At 44.6% G+C, this 19,230-nt stretch overlaps 1 protein-coding gene across 3 annotated transcripts in view; it reads right to left on the bottom strand.

The window, feature by feature from the left end:
• The window catches only part of HPN (hepsin), a 76,520-nt gene that overhangs the window by 56,287 nt on the left and 1,003 nt on the right, over positions 1–19,230 (bottom strand). Inside the window, exons 2-3 of one of the 3 annotated variants that reach the window (XM_073570488.1) lie at positions 18,277–18,333; positions 17,612–17,685 (exon numbers count right to left, since the gene is read on the bottom strand). The gene's annotated coding sequence lies outside the window, so the exon portion shown is untranslated. Of the gene's footprint in view, positions 1–11,585; positions 11,754–17,611; positions 17,686–18,276; positions 18,334–19,230 lie in introns of those variants that run through there. The other 2 variants (XM_073570487.1, XM_073570489.1) reach the window with 2 other exon arrangements.

Genomic DNA, 19,230 nt, shown 5'->3' on the forward strand with positions numbered 1-19,230 from the left:
TGCATCACCACATATTGAGAGCTATAATTTTTCCGTATTTTGACCCACCGAGTCATTTGAGGTCTTATTTTTTGCGGGACGAGTTGACGTTTTTATTGGTACCATTTTCGGGCACGTGACATTTTTTGATCGCTTTTTATTCCGATTTTTGCGACGCAGAATGAACAAAAACAAGCATTTCATGAATTTCTTTTGGGGGGGTGCGTTTACACCGTTCCGCGTGCGGTAAAATTGATAAAGCGGTTTTATTCTTCGGGTCAGTACGGTTACAGCGATACCTCATTTAGGTCGTTTTTTATGTTTTGTCGGTTTTTTGCAATGAAAACAATTTTATATAAAAAATAATTATTTTTGTATCGCTTTATTCTGCGAGCTATAACTTTTTTATTTTTTTGCGGATGATGCTGTATGGTGGCTCGTTTTTTGCGGGACAAGATGACATTTTCAGCGGTATCATGGATATTTATATGTGTCTTTTTGATCGCGCGTTATTGCACTTTTTGTTCGGTGGTATGATAATAAATCATTATTTTTTGCTTCGTTTTTTATTTTTATTTTTTAAGGGGTTCGCTAAAGGGGTTAACTAATGGGACAGTTTTATAGGGCAGGTCATTACGGACGCGGCGATACCAAATATGTGTACTTTTATTGTTTTTGTTTTTTTTTATTTTGAAAAAATGGATTTATTGGGGAATATTTTTTTTTTTTTTTACTAATTTATTTAGCGATTTTTTTAAAATTATTTTTAACACTTTTTTTTTTTTTTTTACTTTATTACCTTGTCCCAGGTGGGACATCACTGTCCTGTGACAGATCGCTGATCTGTCACATCACAGATCACTGTGACAGATCAGCGATCTGTCACAGGCACTGCTGCAGACTTCCTCATGCCTGCGCTTTGCAGGCACTGAGGAAGCCAGCTTCCTCAGGCCCCCGAAGGCCCCCGTCGCCATCTTGGATTCGGGGGCCTGGAGGAAAGGAGCCCCCCGCAGCAGCGCTGCACATTGCGCTGCTGTGGGGGGCTCAGGGAAGCACGGAGGGAGCCCCCTCCCTGCCGATGCTTCCCTTTAACCCCCGGTACACCGCGATCGCGTTTGATCGCGGTGTGCAAGGGGTTAACGTGTCGGGGGCGGTCCGTGACTGTAATATTCCGTCCATAGTAATTAGGTCCATGGTCACATGGACGGAATATTACGTCAATTGTAGGTAAGGGGTTAAGGTTCAGCTTTGAACCATACTGCCCCCGGAAACCAAACACTTTTCCTGACAGTGACATTCTGCTCAAAGAGCGCGATGACATCACGTCTGTACGCCCTCTGCCTAAACAGTCCAAGTGCAGAGAGATGGAAGATGGGGACGACGAGGAGTCCAGAGTACAGGGATTCCTTAGCGAGGAGACTTATTTAATTGTTTTAAAGGTTGGGAGCAATTTTTGGGGTGCACGATACTCTGGAGAATGATATCTGGGGCCGGAGCATTCAAAAGGTGGACATCAGTCACTGGAGCAGCATTTACAGGGCCCATTATACACTGGAGCATTAGAAATGGGGCCCATTATATATGGAGCATTATTTGGGCCCATAAGACACTGGAGCTTCATCCATGATGAACAACATATACTGTAGCATTATGTGGAGCTCATCATATACTGTATCGAACATTATATGGGACCAATGATTCTGTATGGAGAAACATATGGGCCTCATTACTCTGTATAGCGGACTATGCGGTGGCCATAATACTGTATGGAGGAATATACTGTCTGTTTTTGGAGCTATTGGAGAATTTAAAATGGATATCAGTCATGTGATGTAAGAATTGAAGTATTTTTCATTGTACTGTACCGCTATTTCTCTGCCGTATCAAAGGATCATGAATTGTGTCATGTGTTACAGGAGCCCAGTGACAGAGCCCTCCTGACACAGGAGGCACATCATATAATATATTGCCCCTAATGGGTTACAGTTGAGTGGGTAATTTTATAGTTGGTGGTACCAGTAGAGTTTTGAACGTCCAAAGCATTAATCAAATTGGGGCAAGCAACGCACCTGCCACATGCAGAGCTTCCCCATTTTGGTCCACATGATCCAAAAATATGTGACCGCTTCCTGTCATTGTTCTGATGATGACTATGTACTAATGTGTCACACAGAGATGAGCGACTTTGCCTTTTTTCGAGTCGAGTCGGGTTTCACTAAACCCGACTTTCACAAAATTCGGGTTGAACGAAATCGGCCGATTATTGTGAAAAGTCGAAGTCCGACTGAAACACGAAACCCAATGTAAGTCAATGGGGAGGAAAAGTCGGCAGTGAGTGGAGGACAGGAAACACACCTACAGTGCCCATTTTAATGCCAAAAACATCAATTCTTATTCCTTAAGCTTGTCAACCTTAATTTACTTTATAATAATAGTTAGGCATTGAAAACTGGGGGTTATTTGGCTAAATTTGTGGGGGGGGTAGTGCTGGCTCCAGATTTTCGTGGGCCCAGGGCCAAAGAGTGTCACTGGGCTCCTGTAACACATGACACAATTCATGATCCTTTGATACGGCAGAGAAATAGCGGTACAGTACAATGAAAAATACTTCAATTCTTACATCACATGACTGATATCCATTTTAAATTCTCCAATAGCTCCAAAAACAGACAGTATATTCCTCCATACAGTATTATGGCCACCGCATAGTCCGCTATACAGAGTAATGAGGCCCATATGTTTCTCCATACAGAATCATTGGTCCCATATAATGTTCGATACAGTATATGATGAGCTCCACATAATGCTCCAGTTTATTTATATCTTTTTGAATCCTCTCTCTCTTCTCTAGTGTTAGCTATCCCTCCTAGCTTTGTGTCATCAGCAAATTTTATCAGTTTACCCTCAATTTCTTCATCTAAATCGTTGATAAAGATGTTGAACAATACAGGGCCCAGGACAGAGCCCTGTGGTACCCCACTTGAGACATTCTTCCAACTGGATGTGCAGCCATTTACGACCACTCTTTGGGTCCGATCACTAAGCCAGTTATGAATCCACCTAACGGTTGCCTTGTTGATTCCATACTTAGCCATTTTTTCAATAAGGATTGTGTGAGATACTTTGTGAAATGCTTTGCTTAAGTCAAGATATACTATATCTACAGCATTTCCCTGATCCACCCAATCAGTGATTCTGCCATAGAAGGAAATTAAGTTAGCCTGACATGACTTACAAACCCATGCTGACTCTATTTAATCATTTCATTCTTATCCAGGTACTTACATACATGTTGTTTAATAATTTGTTCAAAGATCTTTTCTGGTATAGAAGTCAGACTCACCGGCCTATAGTTGCCTGGGTCCATCTTCTTTCCCTTTTTGAAGATAGGTACAATATTTGCTCTTCTCCAGTCTTCTGGGACTTCTCATGTTCTCCAAGAATTTTCAAAGATTATGGAGAGAGGTTCAAAAATTTCTTCTGCTATCTCCTTCAGTACTCTGGGGTGTAATTCATCTGGACCTTGAGACTTGAATTCACTTATGTTAGCTGAGTGTTTCCTCACTATCTTTCTGTTTATAGATATCCTGTATTCCTCTATTCCTTAATAGGACAGTGAAGAACAGTTGATGTTACATTTCCTTTCTGAGAGAAAACAGATGCAAAATGGGATTTTAAAAGTTCGGCCTTCTCAACATCCTGTCTTACCATTTCATCATTTTCATCCTGTAAAAATCCTATAGCATCTTTGACTTTTCTTTTACTTTTGACATATCTCCAAAATCCTTTATTATTGCTTTTGACGTCTCTTGCAAGCCTCAATTCATTGTCAGCTTTAATAATCTGATTTGTGCCCTGCAAGTTTTGCAGACAGCATTATATTCTTCTTTAGATATGCCTCCCTCTTTCCATTTTATAAACATTTCTTTCTTCCTTTTTAGCATGTGCTTAAGTTCTGTATTCATCCATCCTGGTTTCTTAATTGCTCCCTATTGTTAACAATTGTGCTTTGAGAATTTCATTTTTCAAGATTTCCCATCCTTCCTGGACATTTTTGTCCTTAAGGAAATCCAGCCATTGGATCCCTCCAATTCTCTTCCTGAATCCCTTGAAATTTGCCTTTCTGAAATCTAACCTTGACGTCTGAGACTTCACTGGTCTTGTTCCTCTAGTTATCCAAAATTCTAAAATAGCATGGTCGCTACCTCCTAGGGTCCCAGCCACTTTTACCTCCTCAACCATTTCCTCCCTGTTTATAAGGATTAGATCCAAGGTAGCAGTTCCCCTTGTTTTCTCCCCTACCTTTTGGAAGATAAAGCTGTCAGCAAGAGAGGATAAGAATTTCCTTGACCTGTTAGTTTTGCCTGAGAGAGATTCCCAACAAATGTCTGGATAGTTGAAATCTCCCATGACAACTATGTCATATTTTTTGGAGAACTTGGCCATTTGATGCATAAAGAGTTCATCCATATCTTCAGTTTGCACAGGCGGCCTGTAGTAAATGCCTACAATGGTGTCCTTTCCATTGTTCTGTCCTTGTATTCTTACCCAAACAGTTTCCACAGAACTCCCAGTCTCTGAAGCTTTAATCTCTGTGCAGATATATGTGTTTCTAACATACAGTGCGACACCTCCTCCTCGCTTATCAAGTCTGTTTCTATCAAATAAGTTGTATCCTTCTAGCCTTGTATTCCAATCATGTGTATTGTCCCAAGTTTCAGTGATTCCAATGACATCATATTTCTTTTCCTGTGTTAGTAGTTCCAATTCTCCTTCTTTGCTGCCCATGCTTTGTTCATTAGTATAGAAACATTTTAGTTTGTGATTGGTTTCTCGTTCTCCAATATTTTTATTATTTAGACTAGATGATGGCCCGATTCTAAAGAATCGGGTATTCTAGAATATGTATGTAGTTTATTTATGAAGTTTTAATAATAATGCACCCCCCCAATCCTGATATGCATGGTCCTCTTACCCCCCTATCCTGGTATGCATGGTCCTCTCATGCCCCAATCCTGATATGCATGGTCCGCTCACCCCCCCAATCCTGATATGCATGGTCCCCTTACCCTACAATCCTGGAATGCATGGTCCTCTCACCACCAAATCCTGGAATGCATGGTCCTCTCACCCCAAAATCCTGGTATGCATGGTCCTCCCACCCCTCTTTCCTGGTAAGCATGGTCCCCTCACTCCCCTTTCCTGGTATGCATGGTCCAGTCACCCCCCTTTTCTGGTATGCATGGTCCACTCACGCCCCAATCCTGATATGCATGGTCCCCTCATCCCCCAATCCTGATATGCATGGTCCTTTCACCCCTCAATCCTGATATGCATGGTACCTCTCACGCCCCAATCCTGGTAAGAATGGTCCATTCACCCTCCAATCCTGGAATGCATGGTTCTCTCACCCCCCAATCCTGATATGCATGGTCCTCTCACCCCTCTTTCCTGGTAGGCATGGTCCCCCTCACCCTCCTTTCCTGGTATACATAGTCCCCTCACCCGCCTTTCCTGGTATGCATGGTCCCCTCACCTTCCTTTCCTGGTATGCATGGTCCCCCTCACCCCCTTTCCTGGTATGCATGGTCCCATCACCTCCCTTTCCTGGTATGCATGGTCCCCCTCAACCCCCTTTCCTGGTATGCATGGTCCCCTGTTGTGAGCTCATTTTCTCGTTCACCTTTGATGTCCGATGAACTTCCTCTGCTGGTGAAAGGAGGTGGTGAAACTGATTTGGATGGGAGAAACCTGTCACCTGAACAGGTGGATTGCGATTGGACATCCGGAATCTCTGAGTGGATATAAGGCAGCCGACGCCCTGTAGGGTTGCTGGTGATTTCTCTGCTCTGAGCTCTGGCCTCCAGTTGAGTTCCTGTCTTCTAAAGCTCTGTTATTGTTCCATGAGATTTTGTCTGATTTGCTTTGTTTTGTGTTCTGCCAGCCCCGGCTGGGGCTCTGCTGAATTTCCATTTTTGTCCCTGATCGGTTAAATCTTTTTTACTCTGTCTTCAGAATATATCGGAGTGCTGATATAGAGATTTTGAAGTCTAGTGACTTCAGGGCCGTTTTTCCTATCAGACGTGTTTGGACATTTTTGGTAGGGTTTTTGCGGATTGCAGCCAGCATCTTTTCTGTCCTTTCCTAACTAGTTAGTTGGGCCCCATCGTTTGCTCTGCCTGTCTTTCTGTCTGTGTTTGTGTTTTCATCTGTTTTCATCGACAATACATGTTGGGGGCTGTCTATTGCTTTGGGGTCTGCTCTGGGGCAGTTTAGATTTCCCCTTTCTTTCTTTAGGCTTATTTAGTTCTCCGGCTGTGAAGCGGCGTCTAGGACCACCGTAGGAACGCTCCACGACTACTGATAGTTGTTGTGAATAGGATCAGAGGTCTGCAATCAGCTAGCTACTAACCTCTCCGGTTTTCTGGACTTAGCTTGCATTTGTGTTTTTTCCTCCTCCGGTGACTCATTCATAGCAGTCCCCCTCACCCCCCTTTCCTGGTATGCATGGTCCACCTCACCCCCCTTTCCTGGTATGCATGGTCAACCTCACCCCCCTTTCCTGGTATGCATGGTCAACCTCACCCCCCTATCCTGGTATGCATGGTCACCCTCACCCCCCTATCTTGGTATGCATGGTCAACCTCACACCCCTATCCTGGTATGCATGGTCACCCTCACCCCCCTTTGCTGGTATGCATGGTCCCCCTCCCCCTCATTTGCTGGTATGCATGGTCCCCCTCCCCCCTCCTTTGCTTGTATGCATGGTCCCCCTCCCCCCTTTCCTGGTATGCATGGTCACCCTCACCCCCTTTCCTGGTATGCATGGTCCCCTCACCTCCCTTTCCTGGTATGCATGGTCCCCCTCACCCCCCTTTCCTGGTATGCATGGTCAACCTCACCCCCCCTTTCCTGGTATGCATGGTCAACCTCACCCCCCTATCCTGGTATGCATGGTCACCCTCACCCCTCTATCCTGGAATGCATGGTCCTCTCACCCCCCAATCCTGATATGCATGGTCCTCTCACCCCTCTTTCCTTGTAGGCATGGTCCCCCTCACCCTCCTTTCCTGGTATGCATAGTCCCCTCACTTCCCTTTTCTGGTGTGCATGGTCCCCTCACCCCCCTTTCCTGGTATGCATGGTCCCCTCACCTTCCTTTCCAGGTATGCATGGTCCCATCACCTCCCTTTCCTGGTATGCATGGTCCCCCTCACCCCCCTTTCCTGGTATGCATGGTCCCCCTCACCCCCCTTTCTTGGTATGCATGGTCCCCCTCACCCACCTTTCTTGGTATGCATGGTCCCCCTCACCCCCCTTTCCTGGTATGCATGGTCAACCTCACCCCCCTTTCCTGGTATGCATGGTCCCCCTCACCCCCCTTTACTGGTATGCATGGTCAACCTCACCCCCCCATCCTGGTATGCATGGTCACCCTCACCCCCCTATCCTGGTATGCATGATCACCCTCACCTCCTTATTCTGGTATGCATGGTCACTCTCACCCCCCTATCCTGGTATGCATGGTCACCCTCACCCGCCTTTGCTGGTATGCATGGTCTCCTCACCCCCCTTTGCTGGTATATATGGTCGCCTTCGCCCCCCTTTCCTGGTATGCATGGTCCCGTCACCCCCATTTCCTGGTATGCATGGTCTCTGTTAAAATAAAAAATAGTTATAAACTCGCGGTCCCAGTAATGCCTTGCACCTTAGACCGGAGATGACGTCACTCTCGCGAGAGCGCGGCGTCATCAGCGGTGTTTCGCGCAATGCATTACTGGGACCGCGAGGCCGGGCGCGTGGAGTGGACATCGCGGGCCGTCGGAAGGTGAGTATAACCTTTTTTTTTTTTTATTCTATTTTTTACCGATGCGCTGCGCCCGATTAAGACGATTATATATATACTTTTGTCTTTGTTCTTCCTTTCCACTTCTAATAGCAGAATTCTCAATAGCATTTGTCAGGTGTATGGCTTTTTCTGGCCTTTACTTTGTTATTAATCACATGGGGATTCTTATATCCTTTTAAAAAATTATTCACATATATATTTTTTGCATTCAGTAATGTGATATACTATATTATCTGTACAGAGTGGGTACGGAAAGTATTCAGACCCCTTTAAATTTTTAACTCTTTGTTTCATTGCAGCCATTTGGTAAATTCAAAAAAGTCCATTTTTTTCTCATTAGTGTACACTCTGCACCCCATCTTGACTAAAAGGAACAGAAATGTAAAAATTTTTGCAAATGTATTAAAAAAGAAAAAAACGAATTATCATATGGTCATATGTATTCAGACCCTTTGCTCAGTATTGAGTAGAAGCACCCTTTGAGCTAGTACAGCCATGAGTCTTCTTGGAAATAATGCAACAAGTTTTTCACGCCTGGATTTGGGGATCCTTTGCCATTCTTCCTTGCAGATCCTCTCCAGTTCCATCAGGTTGGATGGTGAACGTAGGTGGACAGCCATTTTCAGGTCTCTCCAGAGATGCTCAATTGGGTTTAGGTCAGGGCTCTAGCTTGGTCAGTCAAGAATGGTCACAGAGTTGCTCTGAAGCCACACCTTTGTTATTTTAGATATGTGCTTAGGGTCATTGTATTGTTGGAAGGTGAACTTTCAGCCAAGTCTGAGGTCCAGAGCACTCTGGAAGAGGTTTTCATCCATGATATCTCTGTGCATGGCCGCATTCATGTTTCCTTCAATGGCAACCAGTCGTCCTGTCCCTGCAGCTGAACAACACCCCCATAGCATAATGCTGCCACCACCATGTTTCACTGTTGGGATTGTATTGGGCAGGTGATGAGCAGTGCCTGGTTTTCTCCACGCATACCGCTTAGAATTATCACCAAAAAGTTCTATCTTCGTCTCATCAGACCAGAGAATCTTATTTCTCATTGTCTGGGAGTTCTTCATGCGTTTTTTAGCAAACTCTATGCAGGTTTTCATATGTCTCGCACTGAGGAGAGACTTCCATCGGGCCACTCTGCCATGAAGGTCCGACTGGTGGAGGGCTGCAGTGGTAGTTGATTTTAAGGAACTTTCTCTTTTCTCCCTACTGCATCTGTGGAGCTCAGCCACAGTGATCTTGGGGTTCTTATTTACCTCTCTCACCAAGGCTCTTCTCCCACAATTGCTCAATTTGGCTGGACGGCCAGGTCTAGGAAGACTTCTTGTGTTCCCAAACTTCTTCCATTTAAGTATTATAGAGGCCACTGTGCTCTTAGGAATCTTGAGCACTGCAGAAATTCTTTTGTAACCTTGGCCAGATCTGTGCCTTGCCGCAATTCTGTCTCTGAGCTCCTTGGCCATTTCCTTTGCCCTCATGATTCTCATTTGGTCTGAGATGCACTGTGAGCTGTGAGGTCTTATATAGACAGGCGGGTCCCTTTACAAATCAAGTCCTATCAGTTTAATGAAGACAGCTGGACTCCAATGAAGGAGTAGAACCCTCTCAAGGAGGATCACAAGGAAAAGGACAGCATGTGACTTAAATATGAGTGTCTGAGCAAAGGATCTGAATACTTATGACCATGTGATATTTCAGCTTTTCTTTATAAATAAATTTGCAAAAATTTCTATATTTCTGGGTTTTTTTTCAGTCAAAATGGGGTGCAGAGTGTACATTAATGAGAACTTTTTTAAATTTACCAAATGGCTACAAAGAAACAAAGAGTGAAAAACTTAAAAGGGTCTGAATACTTTCCGTACCCACTGTAATTATGACATATATTCTTTATTATTTGATGCATTTTAAATATATTCTTATGGTGATTATTGGATCATTGTCTTTGGAGACTTTTTCTTTCCATCTAAATTACACTGCTCAAAAAAATAAAGGGAACACTTAAACAACAGAATATAACTTCAAGTAAATCAAACCTCTGTGAAATCAAACTGTCCATTTAGGAAGCAACACTGTTTGACAACCAATTTCACATGCTCTGGCAGTGCTCCTCCTCTTCTTCCTTGCACAAAGGCGGAGGTAGCGGTCCTGCTGCTGGGTTGATGTCGTCATATGGCCCCCTCCACATCTCCTGGTGTACTGGCCTGTCTCCTGGTAGCGCCTCCAGCCTCTGGACACTACGCTGACAGACACAGCAGACCTTCTTGCCACAGCTCGCATTGATGTGCCATACTGGATGAGCTGCACTACCTGAGTCACTTGTGTGGGTTGTAGGGTCTGTCTCATGCTACCACGAGTGTGAAAGCACAACCAACATTCAAAAGTGACCAAAACATCAGCCAGAAAGCATTGGTACTAAGATGTGGTCTGTGGTCCCCACCTGCAGAACCACTCCTCTATTGAGGGTGTCTTGATAATTGCCAATAATTTCCATCTGTTGTCTATTCCATTTGCACAACAGCATGTGAAATTGATTGTCAATCAGTGTTGCTTCCTAAGTGGACAGTTTGATTTCACAGAAGTTTGATTTACTTGGAGTTATATTCTGTTGTTTAAGTGTTCCCTTTATTTTTTTGAGCAGTGTACTATTTTCCTGTTTCTCCTGTTAACACTGCTTCTCTGAATGATCAGGGCACCCACAATTGGTTTAGGATTCCTTTCCCACCAGACTGTTCCTTCTGTGTCTGTAATTTCTGGAATCCTATATCTTTTTATGTGTATTTCTGTATTCAATAAAATCAATATATGTATTTTTAAACTTTCCAAATTTTGTCCTGGCACATTTCTTTTTTCGTATTGCTATTTACTGTAAGTGCTTCACGGGACACATTACCCCTACCATCTATATGTGTTTGATTTTTATACAAATTCTCCATGTAGCCCCAACCTTCTGACTACAGACTGCATGAAAGCTGAGCTGATTGTTGATCATAAATCAGCAAGGAATTCAGAAAAAAGATAAGAGAGTTGTAATCTCCCCGTAAGAACGACATCACTGACGGATTTTCATATAAACTTTGTATCAAATATTGACACATAGAATAAAGTTTAGTAAACTGAATGGGGTAATTCAAAACTACAACTTGACCCTAAAATAACCCTAAGCCATTGTTTGGGTAAGGCAAAGGAAAAATAAAAAAGTTGCATCCATTGGGGGATAAAACACACTTGAAAAAAAAGGAAAAATTGTCACAGAGTTAAGAGGGATGTCCAGGGCTTGGATAGTGAGGACCATTTCTTAGGATGGATCATTAATATCAGATTGTAGAAGGTCCGACTTCTGGAATTTCTTCCAATCAATTGTCAGGTCACTGATGGAAGTACGCAGTGCACAGTACCAAGTCTGGACACCACAGCACCAACATACTGTGTAGTGGCCATTCTCAGTACTGTAGCTCCTACTGAAGGGGATGGCAGCTGAGCTGCAGTACTGAGAACAGCCACTGTACAGTATGCGGCGCTGTGCTGTCCCAACACGGCACTGTACACTATGCACTTCCAGCAGCCATGTGGCCTGATAAATGATTGAAGGGAATTCCAGAAGTCGGACCTTCTACGATCTGATATTTATGATCCATAGTAAGAAATGGTCCTCATTATCTAAGCCCTTACACCCCCTTAAGGTTTTATCATCAATCATGATTTGTCTGTTGACAGCTTTTATAGATTGTATCGTCAGTATTTTGTATGTCATTACTTTTACCTTCTATTTTCTCAGTTCCTTCAAACGCTTGGTAAGAAGTCATCGTCTGAAGCACAAGAGACCCCAGAGAACGGAGAAGGTAACAGACTCTTCAGGGGGCAGCACTGTTTTCGCAGTGTCAGATAATTCCAGACAGACGTCCACACCGAGCTGTCCAGTTCTTCTATGGGTAATAATTAGCCGAAGGAGAAGAGATTCTGCAGGACTTTACCCTCTGCTGCTAGCGGTCACCCTGCCATGAACACACGTCACACCACACCAATCCCTGAGAGGCGCAAGGCACAACCAGATCTGTCACTAGGAATTACGGGGCCCCATACTGGCAACATTTTCGGGGTCTCTTTGAGACTCCACCCAGGCTCCACCCCAGCCCTGCCTCCACCCCTCAAACTGTCCACAGTCAAAAGATTTTTTAAGCCTCCACCACGACAAGGTAGACTCTTTTGGCCGAGCCCTACTCTACGCTAACCTATTAAACATTTGTTAAAATATCCAATACATTTTAGGTATATTTTTATTTATTTTTCAATTTTAAAATGACCAATAATATCACATACAGGGGACAAATACCACCGCACCATGACCAGACACCATATTACCACCTAGTGACCTATAATACCACATACAAGGAACAAATACAACCACACCATGACCAGACATCATATTATGGCCACATAGTGACCTATAATACCACATACAAGGAAAAAATACCGCCACACCATGTCCAGACCACATATTGACACCACAGTGACCGAATAATAGCACATACAAGGGACAAATACCACTGCACCATGTCCAGACCACATATTGCCACCACATGATGACCAATAATACCAGATACAAGGAACAAATACCACCACACCATGACCAGACAACATATTACCACCACATAGTGGCCAAATAATAACACATACCAGGAACAAATACCGCCACACCGTGGCCAGAGAACATATTACCACCACATAGTGACTGAATACTACAATAATGATCAGTAATAATAAAACACAATGCTAATATCACCATAAGTGTGCCCTTATACACAGGAGATCTGTACTTAGTATGCAGTGTCTGTGTACAGACAATACAGTGATCACCAGTGACATTATACACAGGAGCTCTGTATATAGTCTATAATGTAAAGGTAATACAGTGATCAATGGTGATATTGTACACAGGACCGCTGCATATAGTATACAGTGTATAGTGTCAGTATACAGGTAACACACTGACTCACCAGTGACGTCTCTAGGCGAAGACCTTCATCTTCGCTTTTCATCTTCATCCAGCACTGACCGCCATCACTTTTTCCAGTCAGGGCTCGTCTCTGCAGGAAATAACAGTTATCTAGAGCACCGTTTGCAGAACACATTACTTTTTTTTCAAATTCTAAACTACACCAGATGAAGAAAAAAAGATGACAGTGTTGCTCTGCACAATAACAGGACCACCTTCCCCATTTAAAACAGTATCCTCAAAAAATAAAATAAATACATCACTGCAGTAATAATATCCCTTAATTAGCCCCTATGGTAATAATATCCCCCATCCTGGCCCCCATGTGTCTCACTCCTTGCTCCAGCCATATGTTCTCCCATCCTGCCCCCATGTGATATCCCATCCTGCCCCATATGATCTCCCCATTCTGCCCCATCTGTCCCATGATCCTGCCCCATCTGTCCCATGATCCTGCCCCATGATCCTTCCCCATCTGTCCTGTGATCCTGCCCCATCTGTTCCATAATCCTGCCCCATCTGTCCCATGATCCTGCCCCATCTGTCCCATGATCCTGCCCCATCTGTTTCCATCGTATACATCCTGCCCCATGATCCTGTCTATCTGTCTCCATCCTGCCCCATTCTACTGCACCATCTGTCTCCATCCTGCTCCATGATCCTTCCCCATCTGTCTCTATTCTGCCCCATGATCCTGTACCATCTGTCTCCATCTTGCCCCATATTCCTGCCCCACCTGTCTCCAATCCTGCCCCCTGTGTCTCCAATCCTGCCCGTGACTCCATTCGTCCCCGTCTCCATTCTGCCCCGTGTCTCCCATCCTGCCCCCGTGTCTCCCATCCTGCCCCCGTGTCTCCATTCTGTCCCTTGTCTACATTCTGCCCTGTGTCTCCCATCCTGCTTCCATGTCTCCATCCTGACCCGTGCCTCCATCCTACCCCGTGTCTCCAATCCTGCCCACGTGTCTTCATTCTGCCCCCATGTCTCCATTCTGCCACTTGTCTCCCACCCTGCCCCCATGTCTCCCATCCTTCCCCCTTGTCTCCCATCCTGCCCTCGTGTCTCCATCCTGCCCCCGTGTCTCCATCCCGCCCCTGTGTCCCCAATCCTGCCCCCGTGTCTCCATTCTGTTCCTTGTCTCCTTTCTGCCCCTGTGTCTCCCATTCTGCCCCGTGTCTCCCATCATGCCCTTGTGTCTCCCATCCTGCCCCATGTCTCCATTCAGCCCCCGTGTCTCCAATCCTGCCCCCGTGTCTCCATTCTGCCCCTTGTCTCCATTCTGCCCCATGTCTCCATTCAGCCCCCGAGTCTCCAATCCTGCCCCCGTGTCTCCATTCTGCCCCTTGTCTCCATTCTGTCCTCGTGTCTCCCATCTTGCCCATGTGTCTCCCATCCTGCCTCCGTGTGTCCATTCTGCCCCCATATCTCCATTCTGCCCTGGGCAGGATGGAGACACATGGTCCATGTGTCTCCATCCTGCCGGTGAAACATATTGGCTGGTGGCTTTTACTGTAGCCGTGCAGGCCCGCACGGACTCGCAAGGGAATAGAGTAACTGAACCTGGGTCTCGGACGCAGGTTCAGTTACTGCACCGCCAGAATCCTGCCACTGGGGCCCAATCAGCAGAAGAGACGGGATCCTATGCGGGCCCCCTCTGCTGATCGGGCCCATACGCCAGTCAGGGTAGTAATTCCCTGATGGCGGCCCTGGGCACAACCATTGCTCAAATAGTCATGATCAACCTATATATAGTTGGGTATTACAGAGAAAAGCAGAATAGTGATTGCAGCTCTGAAGTATAACACAGGATGTAAATCAGAATCAGTACAGGATCAGTAATGTAATGTATGTTCACAGTGACTGCAAAAGCAGAATAATGAGTGCAGCTATGGGGTATAATTCAGAATATAACTCTGGATCAGTAATGTAATGTATGTACACAGTGACTGCACCAGCAGAATAGTGAGTGAAGCTCACATCTGGGTACCAACATTCCTCACATCTCCTGCGCCGGACACTACACCATCAAAGTGTCCCCACATCTACACTGCCCTGGGACAACAGCCCTGCCTGTGGAGGGCTATACCACCATTGCTGCACCACACCATCTATCCCAGAGGATCTGTCTGCAGCGTCGGCTTAACACCTCCCTTGCCGAATACCACAGGTGGCGTCACGAACTATTCATTATTAACTGCAACATAACCGCCATTGATATTGGGAGCCCAGGGCCATGGACCAGGTCATCGCTGCTGTGACACATCCATCCCCCCGACACCGGCCCGGTACCGAGTACCCCGCAGCCCTGGGTGAGCGGAGGGCGACCCATGTACACAGTGACTGAACCAGCAAAATAGTGAGTGCAGCTCTGGAATATAATACTGGATGTAACTCAGGATCAGTACAGGATCAGTAATATAATGTATTTACACAGAGACTGCACCAGCAGAATAGTGAGTGCAGCTCTGCAGTATAATACAGGATGTAACTCAAGATCAGTAATGTAATGTATGTACACAGTGACTGCACCAGCAGAATAGTGAGTGCAGCTCTGGAGTACAATACAGGATGTTCCTTAGGATCAGTACAGGAATAATAATATAATAATTGGCAGCTTTCTGTGTACACTGTGTACAGAGCTCCTGAATATGGAGGACTACATGCAGTGAGACAACTAGTCTTCTAGTGATAATTTCCAGCTGATAAAAACTGTTATTTCATCAAAATTATAGCATGCAGCCCATTAAGTGACACATCACTGGAATCAGTGTCTTTGTCTTTATGCTGTTCCCAGATCAGACAGCATTAATTTGGTGATGGATTCAGCATTTCTCAATGAACAGAGACTAAAATGATACAAAATTCAGCAGCTTGAAGCAAAACTCCTCTCCTCAACAATGACATTAGAGCAACAAGGCGGAAAAGTGGTAAAGGATGGAGATCACAGGATCGATAGACATGTTAATGATTTGAAAACAATGAAAATATGAAAATTATATCTTCACAACCTCTGGATTTATTCAGTCTGGAGTCTGAGCCATGTGCAGAAATCCTGGCACCTCCAGCTTCGTCTGCTGTCACTGAGGTTATTAATCATCGTCTGAGGAAGGTTCTGCCGTTGAAGGCAAAAATCATCACGATCCGCTGCTGGCAGATCCTGTGTAATCACTGACTAATGACGTGTCCGATGCCGTCAATGTAGACAAGTCCAGGTACGCTGTGGTCATGGGAGCAGGTTTAGGGAAAAGTAGCACAAGTAACAGGTGGCCTTGTCATGTTGGAATGACTTCTGGGACACTTTGGAGAATTGGTCACACCACTTGTTCCACCATTAATTGAACGCTGAGCTGTTATTATACCTGGAAGGAAGACTAAAGTGGTCCATTTACCCTACTTTATGCCACCCTACACCATCAGAAGGCATTTGTACTATTTTGGCAAGAGTCAGATTACAATTGACTTTACGCCATTATTCTCAAAAGCTATCATGGTGCAGAGCAAGACGGCACTGAAAGTTGGAATGCAGGTCTGTCCTTTTCAATGATGAGTCCAATTTTGTCTTAGATGCAATGATAGCTGAAGATTTGTCTGAAGGCCAAGTGACCAACGCCATGAAGAGGCCATACATACAGCAGCCGAACTACTCTTGTGTTCATACACTAACAGCTCAGTTACATTGATATGATTGTGGAACCATTTGTGCAGCCACTTCTCCAAAATGTCCCAGGAGCCGATCTTGTTTGTCATTGGGGACATCATTGGTCGCTGATTTCTCAGGAGCTGCCGGCAGCGGACCTTGATGATTTTCAAAAGTGCATTCAGCAGCAGAATGTTCCTCAGATGACCATTAATAACCCCACTGATAGCAGCCGAGGCTGGAAGTGCCGGTATTTCTGCACGAGGCTCAGACTCCAGAAATCCAGAGGTTGTTGTAACCATGTTGTTTACACTTTACATAATTTGCAGATTGGTAATATCTCCATACTGTGATTTCAATCATTCCAAAACTTCTTGATGCTGCCATTTCACTGTTGAGGGGGGTAGATAATGACCGTGGATGCACAGGAGCTTTCTTTGTGTCTTTATAGTTATCCTTTCAAGAACCTGTATGATTGCTTCATTATATTCTGTGACTGCGGACACATACAGAGCAGCAGCTACAATGTCTCTCCATCTTACTCAGAAGAAGTTTATAACAACCAATAAAAGTCCAAAGTTACTCCAGATCTTCATACCACAGGTGGTCAAGTAAATTAATGGAGATACTATTTCTTAGTTACATGTATTCATGAAATCTAGCTCTGGCAGATTCAAGACCACCCTCCGTGTTACATTAACAAGTGTTCATTAGCATTGAGCAAAAAAGATTTGCAGGATCCTGTTTGCTTGTCCGTGGCCACCACAACAGGACAGGGTGAACTTCTTCAGCACCTCCCCTAATGTGATGCCTTTGTCGCCCTACAATATAATGACGTCCTGGGGTCTACTAATCAGAGGAGCAACCAGCCTTGCTGTCCGGTAGAAGAAGGCTTGTGGAGATCTACTGATGTGGTTGCTCAGTCAGGGTCCTGTGAATCCTTTGGCTTAACCCTAGTATCTATTTTAAAGGCCACAATGTAGGGCTACATTGCTGCAGGGTAGATATCTGGCTGGCTGTGGACTTTTTTGGCTTTACCTTTTGATTGTCACAGGTGTCAAGAGCAGGATCCCATTTTAAAAAATATTCTCAGTTGAGACAACCACTTATTGGGATAATTGCCATCTTGCATAAAGTTCCTCAAGTCATGACCCACCTGGATTCCAGAGTTGATATGACCTAGAGGACACCGTGTCATCTTGCACCCCAGTGCTTCATCTCACATCACTCCTGTAAGAATAGATTCCTTAATGATACAAAGAATCGAACACAAGACAGTATTTACAAAAAAACAGCTTTGATTGTATCCAAAATTCCTCTATGTTCCTAGTCATATCAACGTTAGAAATGGCCTTTTAATCTAGGACTTGGAAGGAAAAAAAACTGTATTCCAACAAAGATATTTGGGAATCTGGCTAAAAGAAACAAACATTTTTGGAAATTTGGGGATTTTAGTTTAAATATTAGGACTACCTGAAGGTAATAAGCTTCCTGAAATAAAACTGACCATAGATGTAAAGATTCCCAATCAATCCTATATTTCATTGTATGCTCATCTAGATGACTATTGATGAGAATGGGAATTAATCATGATGTAAACCAAGGAAAGACAGATGTGAGACACCATAAGAGATGTCTATTTTATCACTGATACATGAAAACTATTGAATAATGGAGGAAGCTTGGCTAGGTTTGAGAAATGTTCTTGATAAAGTGAGGTCCTGTGAGTTTGGTCCAGGATACTCAAAGTTCAACATGGTCAACATGTTCTTCAGTCCATGGCACTAAGCACAATCTTGTGAGTAGCATCCAGGAACTCACCTCAAGTGTGTAAGGTCCCCTAAACCACTGCCTTTCATGTCTGTTATGAATGAGTCACTGTAGGAGGCAAAAACAGAAATACTAGCTAAGTCCAGAAAACCAGAGAAGTTGGCAGCTATCGGATTGCAGACCCCTGAACCTAACAACAACTAGCAGTAGCCGTGGGGGGTTCCTACTGTGCCCTAGACCCCTCGATTACAGCCGGAGAACTACATAGCCTAAAGACAGAAAGGGAAATCTAAACTGCCCCAGAGCAGACCCCAAAGCAATAGGCAGCCCCCAACATATAATGACGGTGAAGCAAGATGAAAAAACACTCACACAGATAGAAAGATAGGCTGAGCAAATGTTGGGGCCCAAGCTAACTAAATAGGACAGAATAGAAAAGCTGCTGTCTGCAATCCGCCAAAACCCTCTCAAAAACAAGAGCCAACAGACTGATAGGGAAAAAAGCCCTGAAGACGCTAGGCTTCAAAAAGACTATATCAGTACTCAGGTAATATCTGAAGACAGAGCAAAAAGGAATTCAGCTCACCCAGCAGGGAAAGGCAGAAACCCAGAAAAACAAGGCAAAACAAAACCAAAACACAAATGCAAAAAGTAGAGCAGAAAACTTAGCTTTTGAGGAGCAGGAATCAGACTGGTCTCCAAGGATCCCTCAGAGTAATCACCCGCAAGGCAGAAGGGCGTCGGCTGCCTTATATCCAGTCAGCAATCCCAGTCACCCAGTCATCATCATTCTGCTCAGGTGCTTTGTAATCAGCCTTACTACCTTCCTTCACCAGAAGAGGGAGTTCATCAGACCTCAATGGTGAAGGGGAAAATGAACTCACAACACATGTCCATCTCCAAGTACAGAGCCGGACAAACTCAAGAAGTCAAGCAGCCCAAACATCTAGAGATTTGTAACTTTTGCCAGTCTTTGTTTTTTTTTTGAGTTCTTATTCCCTGGCC

This window comes from Dendrobates tinctorius, unplaced genomic scaffold (assembly GCF_039654945.1).
Source record: "Dendrobates tinctorius isolate UK_male_01 unplaced genomic scaffold, ASM3965494v1 ptg000028l, whole genome shotgun sequence".
In the NCBI taxonomy this organism is placed as follows: Eukaryota; Metazoa; Chordata; class Amphibia; order Anura; family Dendrobatidae; genus Dendrobates; species Dendrobates tinctorius.